At 30.2% G+C, this 14,531-nt stretch overlaps 1 protein-coding gene and 1 long non-coding RNA gene across 2 annotated transcripts in view; one reads left to right on the forward strand and one right to left on the reverse strand.

The window, feature by feature from the left end:
• The window catches only part of LOC142221639 (V-type proton ATPase 116 kDa subunit a 1-like), a 40,204-nt gene extending 28,177 nt beyond the window's left edge, over nt 1-12,027 (reverse strand). The window contains exon 1 of the mRNA XM_075291397.1: nt 11,872-12,027. The gene's annotated coding sequence lies outside the window, so the exon portion shown is untranslated. The remainder of the gene's footprint in view (nt 1-11,871) is intronic.
• Nucleotides 7,453-14,531, forward strand: part of LOC142221641 (uncharacterized) — a 51,826-nt gene continuing 44,747 nt past the window's right edge. Inside the window, exon 1 of the long non-coding RNA XR_012718167.1 lies at nt 7,453-7,601. This is a non-coding gene — a long non-coding RNA (uncharacterized LOC142221641). The remainder of the gene's footprint in view (nt 7,602-14,531) is intronic.

The raw sequence follows: 14,531 nt of genomic DNA on the forward strand, positions 1-14,531 counted from the left end.
AAAAAACCAGTGGAAAATATATAAAAATTACAAAGGGATCTTCAGAAAAAAATAGGTGTAGTTACTCTTTATTAATAAGTAGTCCAAGAGGAGTTGACGGACATTTTCAAAAATAAAAGAGGTATTAAGTTCCAGTTTTGCCGCTAAAATTATTTTCCATTTTAGCGGTAAAACTCGAATCTCTAAAAGCAGAATAACATAACTTTTGTGGCAAATTGTATTATAACTTGGTGGGGAATGATCCAAAGCAACAATTGAAAATGTTTATCTTCTTTAAAATAAATTATTAAAGAAAAGAAAACGTGAAAACATTGCCATTTTAGAGCGACAATGCCAACTTAATACTGGCTTTAAAGGTAAAAATGAAATTAAGTACAAAATTAATCGATAATAAATATTCATATTTGTGTGTATTTCTAAATAGGATACATTTTAAATGCATTTAAAATGGTGTTAAATGCTAGTAAAAAATAGTTCACGCCTAAATAAATTTATGTTTATATTGTAAAATTATTTATGTTTATACTCGACTTTCTTCTTTTGTTAGAGTTTTTTACCAAAAACATTTTTTTGTTACAAAATTGTTATTTTTGCAATAAAAAATTAATATTTTATCCAAAAGTTCAGTTTATTTCGTTTATATCAAGCACTGTTCTCTGCTGACTGTAAATATTTAATAAGTTTCATTGTAAAAATTTAGTATTATAATATATAAATTAAAGTCTAGGTGTGTATAGATTTTTATCTGGCGTTTTCTTTCTTAATCTAATTTGTCCATAAAAGCTCGAACAATAATTTTAAAATTTAAATATCATGCATTTGGACGTTAATTGTCTGTTTCAGTATCAGGCTAACATGAAAAATAATTTTAAAAAAAGAAACAAATTGGTGTTCGGTCGGAGCAGGGATTGAACCCAGGACCCTTTGCATGCAAGGCGGACATGCTAACCATTGCTCGACATGGCCAACAAATGTATGTTTCTGTTGATTCGTGGGCGCTGCAAACTATGCTGTATAAATGTAACTTATAACGATAGTTGTCTATTGGTAACTATAACAGCTACGTAGCCGAGTGGATAGTGTGTTGGCTTACAAACTGTATGGTCCTCGGTTCTCCGTCCAGGCGAAAGGTAAAATTTGACAAATTTATAAAATTGAATAATTTCTTCAGCATTGTTTGTATTACAGAAAAAGGTCCTAAGAACTAAAAAATCTCGTGGAAGTGAGAAAGATGTGAGGGAATATTCAATTAGGCAGAAATAATTTTTAGCACTATTTTGTTTGGGAGAAAATTATTCCAAGCATATAATATTTTTGGGCTCAAAATGCTTCCAAACATATAATATGTTCACATAAAACAAACATAATAATGTTTCGGCAATATCCAATAATAAGCAAATAATAAGAGAATTGGGATTGGTCCAAACAAAATATTGTTTGTATTGTTCAAAAATATTATGTTTCACCTTAGGCATACACAGGTAGAAACAAATTTTAATGAAATCTTCTTTGTGTATGTTTTTTTAAGGCGCCAATTCGTTACTTCCATTCTTGCAGCTTACTCTCTAGGTCTCTCTTTTTAAACACATTTATGTTTATAGGCTATTTCTAAATTAATATATATATATATATATATATATATATATATATATATATATATATATATATATATATATATATATATATATATATATATATATATATATATATATATATATATATATATATATATATATATATATATATATATATATATATATATATATATATATATATATATATATATATATTTGCATCCAAACATATTATATTTACAAAAATGTTATGTCCCATGTTATACTAGTTTATGAACATTATATGCTTGCACATAAAAATAATGTGTTAAAAAAAATTGAGTTCCAAACATATACCCCCATGTTTATAAATTCGGATTCGCAAAATTTTTGTTTGGCCATAATTTCTTAAGCCTGAAACTTATAGACATAAATATTGATAATATAGTTATCTTTATTGAGAAGATCAAATTAAAATTGTATTGGATTCCGAGAATATCTCCATTTTGTCGTTACAAGAGAAATAAATTCTTGCGATTTGCGATTCCGAATTTCCGAACATGGGGGATAATTTTTACACCCAAACATATGAAAAACAGTATTTTTCGTCCGTGTAGTAGTAGCGGTATCTTTATTTCAATTATAAATGTTTACAAGTTATTCGCAACAATTTAATAGCAATTGAGACAAAGATATACGGCTATGACAATATGTCGTTAGCCAGCTGCCATTATACCTAACCTAAATAAAACAGATTAGAGACAATCGTTGCCACGCTTGTCATAAATTCGGGGTTATTACACTCAAAAAAAGTGAACCCTATATTTCACTAAAGCTAATTAACTTTCTTTTAGTTCATGAATTTATGTTTTACTCTAATAATTTTTTGCGTACGTTAGTTAAATGAACTAAAAAATATTATACACACATGAAGCATAATGATTTACTAAATTCGTACTAAATTCTAGTTCATTACTTATTTGAATTTGTAAATTTTACTACAAATGCATACATCGTGAACTTCGTATAGCACTAAAGACATTCTTGCAATTTTAAAGCCCAATTTTTTCCTTCAAACTACAAAATTTTCTTTAACAAGTGAAAAAAATTAATTATGTCTAATAAATTTTCTTGAATTTGTCGAAAAATATTTACTTATTTTTATGATATCGGCGCGATGTAATACTGTTTAGTTAATATTTTCCAAAAAATAATTAAATTTTTTTTTAAATTAACCAAAATTATTCTTCCTGGTGGGTTCACTGTTTTTTCAGTGTAGGTTTTAAAGGAAATGATTTATAGTCACGGGAAATTTCTTATGTCTAAAAGAATTTCTTATGTCGTTGCAAAAGAAAGTATTTGTTCCATGACCTACAATAGTCAAGAGTAAATTTTCACCCGGGACCTCTCAAAACTGAATTCTGTGTTTCTGCATGCAAAGATTACCATTGGATCACTGTTTTTTTCAGGCTAAAATATTAAACAGTCACAGAAAAAGTAAACAAATGAACTACACCCACAGAAATTTGTTAGTGGATACAGCAGAAAAACTTGCCAAAACAGGAGGAAGATTTCTGATTTTTTGTATTTATTTAACTCGCTTGTTAACATAAAAACTAAAAAAACTAACTTATTGCATACGAGTACAAACACTTACCCATTAGAAAATGTTATTTTTGTACGATTTACATCAATACAGTAAATCGTGAACAAAGTAAAAATTTGTTCACCGATTATGTATAATAAAGCTCATTTTATTCGAAATTGATTTAACTAACTGTTTCTAAACCAAAACTGTGATTTTTATTTTTTTAGGAACTTTTAAAGAACAAACATTTTTTTGGTAAAAATTTCAATTTTCTTTTTCAAAACTTGAACGATAGTAGTTTTAGAGACTACTTGGAAAATTTAAAAACAATGTAAAGACGGCTTAAAGAGAATATTGTTTGGAATTTTCAAATTTTTTTATTTAATATGGTGAACCGTTTTGAAGTTATTCCAATGTATGTAGCGGAAGTGCTTTAATTTTGAACATAACGGTATATCTCGAAAAGTCGAGCTCATAGAAAAAAAACCAAGTGCAGATTTGGATTCAGCGTCCCAAATAACCTTAAAAACGATATTAATTTTTTAATCAACAGAACCTTATGGTGTTTTCTTTTCTGAAAAAAGTGCTTTGCCTTCATTTTGTCTGTACAGAATGCGCATTTTTAAAATGTTACCAGCAACCTAAAAAAATGCTATCATTTCAGTGGGCAGAAAAGAATTCAAAGAAGGAGGCAGGGCAATCGCAGCATTCTCGTTTGTTGGCAGTGCTGAAAATGCCCGTAATTTGCCTCTACGCGTGGCGCTATTTTCACAACAGAATTCGAAGCCTTTTCGCACTTTTGCCTGTTTTTTTAGAAAAGAACCTAAAAAGTACATTTTACGGGTAAAATGCAAAAAAAGTGCGCATTTTTTACAAGAAAAGAAAACGCCATTAATGTTATGTATATTCTTTATATAACAAAATGTATTATAGAAAAATTGCTTAATGAGTTGAACTCAGTTGTAATAAAACCCATAATAAAAAAAAAAAAAAAAAACAGAACCATTGTTCCCTTGTGTTATATAACAAGAATAATTAAAAAAATAACTTATATAAAATGTAATCCAGAGCACTGAGGAGACTGCATTGTTGCTAATTTAAATTATTGCGTAATTGTTTGTAATAATCTTGACGCAATTATAAAAGAACTAACAATTGTTTGACATCATTTTTATCCAGTGGACGACCTGCATTAATGTACACTAGTAAACACAATACATAGAACTTCAATAAAAATTCTATTTGCAATCGTTTAAATGACCAGCAACCACAGTAGCAATAATGAATGATTCAGTGGTAGTTACTACTATATATTTTTTTCCTTGGTAATGACAAATATGTTTTATGACTATAAAGATAAATATTTTCGTGTGTGCGTGCAGTCATAGACGATATCTCAATTTAAATCTATCAAAATGATATGTACTATAAGCAGTTTGACAAATTTCCAATACACTAAAATACTGAAAAACAAAATCTCACAGTATATAAAATCGCATAAGTGTAGAACAGTTGTCAAAGTTTTTAATAAATTTAGCTAGGAGTAAATTATAAATTTCAATATCGACTTTTCGCATTGAACGGAATTAAGATATTATTTTCATTTAAACGGAATTAAGATATTATTTTCATTTACAGAAAGTTGTTTTCAATATTAATTTTTAGTCTTTGGCAACCGAGAATCTAAAAAATATTGCTAAATTTGAATATTTTTATCGAAATATAAAAATCCTTTAGTAAAAGGAAAAGCACAGAACCATTAAAATTTATCCGATTTATTGCGTTCGCCTTCCTGGACTGCCATTAAACAAAAATCAATATACTTATTCTCAATATCTAGTTATAGTTCCTTAATTTATATGGAATAGACATTTCTCCAATATCACATTTCTATTTGGAAATTGTGATACGAAATGAACTAAATTACGAGGGCAGTTCGGAAACTTCTTAGCCTTCTAGCACAAAAAGCGCCGTCTAAACAGAAAAAAGTTAAGTGTTTCGGAAACTTCCATCTCTGTTATGAACACATGTTAAATTTTGTTTCGATCTGGCAACTCCTTCATATAGAAACAGAAAGACGCATCCGCAATTTTTTTACAATGGAAAAATTAGAAATGCTTGCTGTCATTAAATATTTACATAAAAAAGTTTATCGGGACAAGAAATTCATAATGATATGGTAAATGTGTTAGATGAAAGTGCTCCTTCATATGCAACAGTAAAAAATTGGGTTGCTGAATTTAAACGTGGTCGTACAAGCATTGAAGATGAACCACGTAGTGGACGTCCAAAAACAGCAACAACAACAGAAATTGCACCCAAATTGCATGATGTGGTATTCAATGATCGACGAATAAAAGTGCGTGAAATTGCTAATATCATGGGCATCTCAAATGATCGAGTCCATTTAATTTTGCATGAAGAGCTACAGGTGAAAAAGCTTTCTGCAAGATGGTGCCGCATTTGTTAACAGTCTATCAAAAACGCATAAGAATGAACATTTCTCAAGATTTTTTGGATCGTTTTAAGCTAAATAAAATGGATTTTAAGCGTCGTTTCATAACTGTTGATGAGATATGGGTCCACCACTATACTCCAGAGACAAAAGAACAATCCAAACAATGGACTGAATCTGGAGGAAGTGCCCCAAAAAAGGCAAAAATAATTCAATCGGCTGGTAAGGTTATGGCAACGGTTTTTTGGGACTTCAAAGGCATTTTATTGGTTGACTATCTGCAAAAGGATAAAACAATAAATTCAGAGTACTATTGCAACTTTTTGGATCAATTAAATGTACAAATTCGAGAAAAAAAGTCCTGGCTTACAAAAGAAAAAAGTAACTTGTAGTCAAGACAACGCACCAGCGCACAAGAGTGTTTTAACAATGGCTAAAATCAACGAATTAAAGTACGAGTTGCTTGACCACCCATCTTATTCTCCTGATTTAGCTCCCAGTGACTTTTACTTGTTCCCAAATCTAAACAAATTCCATGCTGGCAAGCGTTTTACCTCAAATGAAGATGTAATTACAATTGTAAACCACTATTTTGAAGACCTTGAGGAAAACTATTTTAATCAAGGGATAGAATTGCTAGAAAAGCGTTGGACTAAGTGTATTGAAGTTTCAGGAGATTCTATTGAAAAATAAAAATATTTTTGAAAAACTAACTATTCTCTTTCATTGATAGGCTAAGAAGTTTCCGAACCGCCCTCGTCCATATAGACACTTCCAGTTTTTGCTTTTGAACTCACTCAATTATACTCTTCTAATGAAGCCATTGTAGTATTTCTATAGGTCATCCACCATGATACGAGTTGAAACTAACTTCGTCCTCAATGGTTATTTATATACTCCCAAAGAAATTTGTTAGTAGACTAAGCACAAAAGTATCAAATACAATGTTTATTGATCGCATTTAGATGCTTTGAGGGATATTAGAGTACACGTATATTCAAAATTATTTTGATTGTATCTTGAGTTGCAGATTGTATCTTGAGTTGCAGACTTGTACTCACTGTAGGACACCATATACTGTTGGGCTATTTTTCTCAATAACACATAAAACTAAAAAAAAATCTCATAAAACTTTTATTGAATTTGAAGAAATAAGCAATAAAAATGGAATTCATTTAATTAATTTTTCTAATCAAACAAAACACAATCACATAAATTAATAGTATTAGTTAATTTTTTTATTGACGTTGGTAATCAATACTATCATTTCCGTAAATTGAGCAATTTCAATTAAAAATTAATTAGATCCATTAATTTTGTGATTGAAGACAAACCCCTTTTCTTTCTGTGTATGCAAACAAAATTCACTTTATTCGCAAGATTTTTTTAAACACGAATTTGTAGCATTCATTACTACAATTATCTTCAACCAAGAACCATGAACTTGAGGAAAATGAATTTTCTTTCTCTAAAATTTCAAAATTGCTTATCTGAATATTGGATTTGTATTAATCTCTTGAAATCTAATTTGAAAATGTTTTTTTCTACGATTAAATGCGTATTAACAAACATAATTCTGTGGTCATAAAACACACAATACGCTCTGGCAATCTTAATAAAAATTGAAGTACTTACATTTTGACCAACAAATTGCAGCTATTCTTGGCTAGATACCCCATCGAAATTTATTATAGAAAAGAGGCAAATTTATACAACACACAATGAGAATATATGATGTAGGAATATATAAAAGATGTTCATTACGAGTATCCGGTTTGTAGAAAGAGGGAAATATAGAAAAAAAATAGTTGATAATATTTTGATGCATGCACAAGTACTCATCTAACCGATAAGCGTTAAATATTCCATGAACTGGATTCTATTCACCGTTTAACTCTGAATCATAAACAACTAACCTTTCTGGGTTTTACTTGTCGATAAGGGAGGTTTTGCTATAAATAAATAAAATTTAAATTGCGGCATGACGTCGATAACGTGCTAGAAGGTGAGTTCGATATTTTAGTTGAAATAACAAAAAATATAAGCGCTATCTTTTCCCTCCCTCTATTATAACATAAGATTTATTAAATTAAGAATTTAAATTATTCAGAGTAAAACTTTTTAACGAAATTTGGATTTTAAATTCAAAAATCTCTATAGGAACTCGGAATGAAATATTTAAATGACCAATCTTTGGATTACTCAATTGCAATTTGGTCATTTTTTTAGTGTAAGAAAATAATTTGAACGAAAGTAAATATTGATCACTTATACATTTTTATGACAACGAACATGTAATATTTCTGTCACAATTTGTTTACATAACCTAGATCTATGTTAATATTTCCAAAGAAATATCATTATACTGTACGTAGGGAAAATAAGTATTTTATAATTAGACCTAAAACTGGTGACGCTGAAAGATTTTGGCTTTGATTTTTATGGAAGAACGCTTCCTTCACATCACTCAGTAAAAGAAATAAATACAGCATTCAAAAAATATTCAATTCTTACGCCATAATACAGATAGAATTTTATATTTTTTGAGCCGAATACAAATCGTATCTTTATATCGTTCACAAAATTTTTTATTTTAGGTTTAAGGAGTCTATTGCAAAACTATTTATCGGTTGTTAATTAACCACTTATGTTTTACTACTAAGTAGTTATTTCTCTGCCATATTTTCAAAGAGATAATTTCAACAGTAGCGGTGTTAATGTACCAGTGCTAGTGCAAAATTGATATTTTCGTATAGCTTTTTTTGATTATGAATTTCTTTATATGTGTAAACTGTAAAAAAAGAGACATAATTTCACCAAGTTTTATCACAATAGCCTTTAAGGAGTCTAATGGTATGGGCACACTATACACAAAAACAGAATTCGTCGCCACAGCGAAACCAATAAACTTTTCTAGTTTATATTGAATATGTATTAGGTTAGGTATAGTGGCGGCCCGTTATTTCTGAATAGTCACTTAGACTTTTCAGTCCATTGTGATACTATGGTGGTAAACTTCCCTCTTATCACTGAGTACTGCCCGATTCCATGTTTAGCTCAATGGCAAGGAACCTCCTTTTTATAGCCGAGTCCGAACGGCATTTCACATTGCGGTGAAACCTCTTAGAGAAGCTTTGAAACATTCAGAAATTACTGAGAGGAGATAACCCACCACTGTCTATTTGTATGCAAGGTGGATGAATATATAACATCCTGGTAGGAATATTTTCCAAAACAGTTTGTTTTACCAAAAAGCTCCACGAAAAAATTTTGACACTCAATATGATCAAATATTTGCAAAGGGTAGTTAAGTACCAGATCATTGGTTTGACACTGTGCGCCTTATCCTAAAAGAGTGCGGTGTATTTTGAGGTATAACAAATTAAATCGCAGATGTCAAAGTCTTTTTGAGATTTTCCGTGAATTACTTATTGACATGATTGCATTTGCTGGTGTTGTCTAACCTGAAGTTTTTGTAATAACTGAAAGCACTAAACAATGATTTTTTATAATTCATGCGGAAAAGTTGACCACAAAATATGTGTGCTTAGCTGTAACTTTCCCATTATTTTGTGAAAGTAACATTCGGAGACATTTCAGATGTTTTTTACTCTTTCGTTTAATAAGGAAATGTAAAATGTACGAAAATCAATGGAAATTCTGTAGTTTTAATGAAGTTTTCCTACAAATAACAAAAAGAATATTTTCGGTGTTCTCATCAATTCATTAATGTTATAAAATTAGTTCTTTAATTTTTAAAATTCTTTCTGAAGAGAGAACAATTGCTTTATTAATAAAAACAAACTTTCATATTAAACAGAACTTAAAACGATATACAGTGCACTCGTGGTAACGTCAACACCGCATAACGTGAACTCGCTAAATACTCCGTAACGCTGAAAAACATGAAATTTGACGTTAAAAGCAGATTCACAGTGCCAAGTACAATTTCAAATACACATACGAAATTTTTTAGTTTGGCTTTTTTCATGAATTTTAATTATTAATTTAAATTGCTTTATAATTCCATACCCACTGGTATTTCTCCGATCTCTTTTTTTTAATTTTTTCATGAAATTAAATTAAGTTTTTAATATTACTAATAACAAAAATAAAAGACTATCACGCAAGAACGTGTAAACCTCCCGAATATGGCCATGTTTTGTTCTGAAATTCGCTGAAGTTCGCTAACGTGAACTCGCTTGGTTTTAATTAGTTCACGTTACCGCGAGTTCGCTGTATAGTTAATCTTTGTGTGTATATTTTAAACCGTCTGCGCTATATTTTAAACACTATGCTCTCAATCTTTTTCGAAATTTGCAATTCGTCGAGACTAGTGCAAACGTAGTATAGCACTTCAACTAATAACTATATCTCTATATTCTTAGAGTATTGGATAAATACAGTGAAACCTCTCAAACTTAGACACTATGAAAACCGAACGCCTCTCAAAAGTGGACAATTTTCGCTAGACGTTTGTTATATTATCACATTGTAAGTTATGTCTCATAAGTGGACAAAATTTAGGTGAACGTGAGTTGTCCACTTTTGGGAGTTTTCACTGTATATAAAAAAAACGTCACATGACTTTCTAGTCATGTTAATGTTGACTTTGAGAAATGATGCTCTTAATAGGTTGGGTAAAATATTGTCTTAATTTATTTCAAATTATAATACCCTGTTCCACAGTGTGGAGCAGGGTATAAAAACGTTTGATTCTAAGCTCAATTTGTTGTGCAGTAAGACAGAGAAAACATAAAGTCAAAAGCCTCTGCTTTGAATCTCAGTTAACTTAAACGAGTCACATGATTATACGGTCGTCGAAGAGAATATGAGAAATTGGCAGACACTTGTACTCATCACATACATATACAAATACCAAAACCGTTTAAGCCAAAGTCAAATACGCTCTATGAGTGTTAAGCAATAGCCAGCAGACTTGGTGTGAGAAAATATTAACAGCAAATAAATTGCCAACTAAGAGTATAACAGCCAATACCACCATTGCATTCCATAAACATATAGGAATATAGTAGATACAATGGCTTATTTCTGACCGTTCATTTGTGAGCTTGTCTGTTGCCCATCTGCCGGTGGTGATGACGCCAAATTACGCGTATGTGAGCGCGTTCAAACCCAATTTTTGGGTGTGGAGCCATATACATAGAATTTTATGGGAGCAAGGGGAGGGAAGCAGTCAAGCTGTTTGTTGTGTGACATTAAGGGAATCATTTCAATTTGTTGACTGGTTCATTTTATAATAAATATTGGAAAAAGACTTGGATGTTATGCCTCGCCATTTATTACTAGGAATTTCGATTTTTATTTTTCACAATTTGAGTTTGCTTATATGAATCCATTTCATTTGTCATAGAGCAGTATGTTGAATGTGGAATACACATTCGTATTCGCAGATTTTTTCCACCCAGTGATCATATGACTTTTAAACAAGAATTAAATAAACAAAGCCGCCAGCTAACATCACACACACATGCACACCTTAACACGCACACAAACATTTTTGGAAGTAAATCACGTGCATACATATTACCAGCAACCACTAAGCAGAAATCGCCACAATCCCAGAACATACATAATTAGGCAAAATGTGAAAACACTTTTGTTCTCGACAAAAAACTGAAATCTTTTATTTGTTTTTGAAACAGATTTGTTGGCACTTTGTCTGGTTTTCGCAGTTGCCGTTCATGATTTGTATTTAATGTGGGGTATTGTTTGATGTTCTTATTTTTTCTTGTACATCTAAATCAAATTTGTTATTGTGTCTGAAAATGTATATTTTTTTGTTAAATTTTTCTTGTTTTTTTTTTTTGCACGAAAACGACAATATTCCACTGTCTGGTAGTATTTTTATTCAGCAGCGACAGTTCAATATAATATTCGGCAATCACCTTGAATAACTTGTTGTTTGTGTGTATATAAAAAAAATCGGTTTTTAACTCTTGCTGAATTTTGCATAAAAAATTATTTTAATTAATAAATCACATTCTCATTTAAGTTTTTTATTTTTAACGAAGAAATACTTGATTCATATTGCTATTTGTTTAAAGTTTCTCTTCTCTTGACCCGTGCCTCCTGAGCCTTTCTTCCACCACCTTGTAACAAAAACAAATAAAAAAAGCCCGCCTGAGACATATGTTCGATCATCATCCATACCGTTAAATACAAGTTCGTTGTTTTTTCCGTTTTATTTTATTAATCGAATTTGTTTTACATTTGAAATTTTCATTGGTATTTGATTGAAGATTATTACTTACGTTGCCTTTGCGTTTAACAGTTTAGTCCGTTTATTTGTTCTTATGGTAACCGACGATAATAGAATTATTGCCAATTTTTTGGTTACTTTGTATCGGCGCGTTTTCAGAACCTGCCTCGTCGGTAGAAAGCACTCGTCTGATTTCAGTTGAACACATTTGACACTTAGCAAGTCTTATCATTCGTATATTCGTTCATGCTGTGGCCAAGCCAGCGAACGAATACGCATACAAGCACACAAGAGTTAACATTTATCAAAGGGCGGGTAATACGAAGGCCTCATACATAGAGGCCTTATCACTACAACCATTTGTGTTATACGGTTGTCTGGCCAACTTTTATTTATAAAAGATTTCTTAATTCAAGCAGTAGCGGTGTCAAAAGTCTAGTAAGCATGGGTTTTCTAAGATCAAGAAACCATTTCTCAATGTAAGTACACCCAGAAAAAAGTGCCTTCGAAACTAAAGGAAAAAATGTTTATCAATTTAGTTTAACATAGCCATTTTATTCCCATTAAGTTAAATTGTTGTGTGAAATAATAAAATTTACTTGTTTCAGTAAAAAAACTGAAAGCAGTTAGGAATAGTTCATTAACTAGAATAAGGCATGGAATTTTACTAATACTGTTTTCTTCGCTGGGTATAAGAATTTACTACTGAACAAGAAAATTTTATTCACTGATAACAAAACATTCGTAAAAATAAAAAAACCGAACTAAAACCAAGTTTTCTCAAATTTAGTAAAATTTCTTATAAAACGATAATACTGACTTCCTTTATTATAGAAAGCTTATCATACATACGAATAACACTTGGCATAGAAAAATATTTTAGTTCATTCGTACTAAGAAGTATTCAATCCTTTCAAAACTTAAGGAAACACACTTGATTGAATATAAGAAATTTTCCTATATTTCTTTTATTTACCTGTAATCGATACCTGACATCGATGTAATCGATATGTTTGCGCGTGGGTTGTTTTTTTAGTTGGAATCACGTTTTTATGGTATACGGAGAGATTGTTAAAAAATAATATAGTAAAATAATATAATAAATAACAAATAAAATATTTGTTTTTTAATTAGTGAGAAAATTTTTCGTTTTTTCAAACGTATTGAACATAAATAACAAACAGTGTATAAAGAAAGAAAAACAGCAACAGAATAACAACCCCTTCATTCGCCTTCATTTTTGAATCTTCAATTATCAGGTAACATTCATACAGTGACGCTAACCTTTTGTGAAAAAATTGGTTTATGATTTTTTATATTTGTAGGTATTGAAATTGTAAAAGGAGGACAAAATCGTTACGCAGCATCTTATTAAATGTGAAAGGAACAAGAAGAAGAAAAGCATTACGTTTTACAGTTGGTAACTTTACATGGAAATTGGAAATAGTGGAATAATAAACTAATATTTCAAGGCCAGTCGATGCTGTTAATCCTTAATAAATATATTTAATATATTAATAAAACATGTCTTTTATTGAAGAAAAAATGCCTATATAAATAAATAAAACTGTATTTTAAAACGAAGGTAAGCAGTTCTAATTTTGAAGTAAAAGGTTTACCACAAATATGAAAGATTTGTCCAAATGAATGAAAAAACTTCAATAAAATCATTCCATATACGAATTCAATTCAGTTAAATGTTTTCATTCTGTAGTATAGTGGTACATAAATATAGGAAAATGTTAACTAATATATAGAATGCATTCTATCTAATTTCTACGAAAATCACATCGTTCAAGCAAATAAAAATGTCTTTGGCGCTATACGAAGTTCAACTTTCTTCACAATGAGTTCATTTTAACTTAAACAACTGGTCACTTTTTTCTGGGTGTATAGAGTTGCTACACCCTCAAAATCGCTTCTTTATATATACACATCCCAAACGCATTCTGCTTCAAGCAAATATATTTTTAGGACTTGTCCAAACAAAATATTGTTTGTATTGTTAAAATTTTTAATGAAATTTTCTTTGTGTGGATATATTTTTAAGGCGCCAATAGGTTACTTCCATTATTTTACTTGCATACTCTCTATGTTTCTCTTTCTAAACACATATATGTTTATAGGATATTTCCAAATTAATATATGTTTGCATCTAATATATTTGAACAATACAAACAATATTTTGTTTGGACCAATCCTTAAAATATATATGCTTGAAGCAGCATGTGTTTGTGGTATATGTTACAGAAGCGATTTTTTTGAGGGTGTACTTGGAAAGTAAAAATGTGCCTAATAAATTTCTTTTTTTAAATGTTGGAGTTTTAAAGCCCGTTCACTACTGATAGAAGAACGTTCTAAGTTTTATCAAATTGAAATTTTAATAACTTCATTCTGCCTTAAAATAAAAATAAAATAAAAATTAAAATATAAATAAAAAATTACTCAGTTTTATTATACCCTCCACCATAGGATGGGGGTATATTAACTTTGTCATTCCGTTTGTAACACATCGAAATATTGCTCTAAGACCCCATAAAGTATATATATTCTGGGTCGTGGTGAAATTCTGAGTCGATCTGGGGCCAAATCACCGCAGTCGAAATCGAGTACTTCGTCGTCGTAATGTAGTTTACGCGAATCACCGCAGTCGTTATCGAATTGTTTCTACTCGAAGTTGAACACGATAGGTAGCATAACGAAATATGTAGT

The sequence above is a fragment of the Haematobia irritans genome, chromosome 1 (assembly GCF_050003625.1).
Source record: "Haematobia irritans isolate KBUSLIRL chromosome 1, ASM5000362v1, whole genome shotgun sequence".
NCBI classification, from domain to species: Eukaryota; Metazoa; Arthropoda; class Insecta; order Diptera; family Muscidae; genus Haematobia; species Haematobia irritans.